The sequence below is a fragment of the Primulina eburnea genome, chromosome 10 (genome assembly GCF_022965805.1).
Source record: "Primulina eburnea isolate SZY01 chromosome 10, ASM2296580v1, whole genome shotgun sequence".
Taxonomy (NCBI): Eukaryota; Viridiplantae; Streptophyta; class Magnoliopsida; order Lamiales; family Gesneriaceae; genus Primulina; species Primulina eburnea.
In genome coordinates this window covers 18097714-18099868 of record NC_133110.1, presented here as the reverse complement: position 1 = coordinate 18099868, position 2155 = coordinate 18097714, and the positions used below count along the sequence as shown (strand labels likewise).

The window sequence follows — 2155 nt, the reverse complement described above, 5'->3', positions numbered from 1 at the left end:
TTCTTCTCTAGGAGGATCGGATCTGTACATCGGTTGTTTCCCATATTGTTGTCCTCCTTGCGGCCTATTATGACTGTTTTGACCGCCCCATGAGAAGTTGGGATGTTGCCTCCACCCAGGATTATATGTGTTCGAGTAAGGGTCATTCCTTGGGCGGTTTTGGACTCCCACTTGATTCACCGGTGCCTCATCTTGCACATAGAAGGGATTTCCATCTTGACAGTCTTTCACATAGTGTTCCCCTCCACACTTCTCACAGAATATCTCTTGAAGACGCATAGCCGTGCCACCCACGTTCAAGCCGTCTATTTTCCTGTTTAAAGCGTCAAGTTGTGCAGTAATAACAGAAAAATCAGTTACCTGGTGAACTCCGGCACTTCTCCGCTGGTTGTTCCTGTCAGATTGAGGATGATAGCTGCTAGCAGCCATCTCCTCCAACAACTCATATCCTTCTTCCGCAGTCTTCCTCAAAAGGTTCCCACACGCAGCAGCATCTATCATAGTACGGTTAGGAGTAAGCAAACCGTAATAAAATGTTTGAACGACTAACCAAAGTGGTAACTCATGATGTGGGCATCTTCGTAGTAGGTCCTTGAAGCGTTCCCATGCCTCATATAAAGATTCTTGATCGAATTGAGCAAATGTTGTAATGTCTGCTCGCAGCTTCATGGTTTTTGATGGAGGGAAGTATTTGATAAGAAACTCCTTCGCCATGTCCTCCCATGTAGCGATCGAACCTACAGGTTTTCCTATTCAATTGAACACACTCTCTCGAGCTATGCCAAACTAATTCACTCAATGAAGTAATTAAATGTCTTTAATTATTTATCAAGAATGAACCGCATTTCGATTGATGAAATCCCCTAGTTTTCGACCCTAAGGACTATGACTATCAACACGTATCCAATTTCATATTTCTATGCAAATTGTAGATCCGCAGATTATACTACTCGATCCTATCACTAGTTATTCTCGAACTCACTCGTGATATAAAATTGTCGTAAAAGTTAGCTACGCTCAACGACACAATGAAAATCGTAGAATAATCAAGAATAAATCACAAACCGAAATATAAATTAACCAACTGAAAGTTTGGGGTAGGATCCCCTTTAATCCCAACAAATTATAAAGTTAGCTACTAGAATTCATAATGAAAATAAGCAAAACAATATTTAAACAACGGAAAATAAACTAGAAATACGAGACGTGACGAAATCTGCGAAGAACGATGCCCGGAAAACTTCAAATCTTCACTCCAAGCGCAAAGTTCTCTCCAAAGCTCCTTGACGGCTGTCGAATTATGTCTGAATGCCTCTCCAATTCGTCCCCCTCGCATACCATATCAGTCTTGTTCAGAAATTAAGGAAAGAATCGGCTGAACAAATCTTGCCAAAAATAAGTGGCGCTCGGGCGGTAGAAAAGTACCGCTCGAGCGCCAACTTTCTTTAAGTTCCCTCGGCTGATGCGGCATTCGCGCTCGGGCGGTAGAAGAGCACCGCCCGAGCGCCAAGATTCTGTAAGGCTGACTTCGGAGGCATTTTCTCGCGCTCGGGCGGTAGAAAAGCACCGCCCGAGTGCCAACTTTCTGTCTTGGCCCTTAATTTATTCACTTCTCGCGCCCGGACGGTAGAAATGTACCGCTCGGGCGCCGCTTGTTCTGTCCAATATTCTTGAGCTTTCCACCTTTCGCTCTGATTTTCGTTCTCCGATCATTTTTCCTGCAGATCCATCACACACAAGTGAGACATAATCAAAAGCAATTAATTACTATAAAATGAACAAAAAGTAAATGAAATGCATGCATGCGCAATGTAAACACAATTAAAACTAATGCAATAAACACGTAAAAACACCACTTATCACCAGCCACCCTAGGACTCTTCCTAGCCACTCACCACGACCCTAGCCAAGCCCCTACCAACCCTGGCCGAGCCCCCAACCCCCATGCAAGTTAGCCGACCCCATGAACTACCACAAGCACACAAAGCCACCCCAAAACTCACGGCTCCTATTCTGAATTTTTGCCCACAAATTCCAGCCTTGTTTTTTCTATTATTATGTCATGTTTTGGCTATAAATCCTTCATATTTTATCATGTTTTGGCAGCGTGTCCGTCGGATTCAAAAACGATTTCAAAACAAGCATAGAAACGTTA

At 43.4% G+C, this 2155-nt stretch overlaps 1 non-coding gene across 1 annotated transcript; it reads left to right on the top strand.

Moving 5' to 3' along the window:
- Positions 1-559: 559 nt before the first annotated feature.
- On the top strand, positions 560-665 carry LOC140804092 (small nucleolar RNA R71). Its single transcript, XR_012112051.1, has one exon. It is a non-coding gene; the product is annotated as a small nucleolar RNA R71 (small nucleolar RNA).
- Positions 666-2155: the final 1490 nt, after the last annotated feature.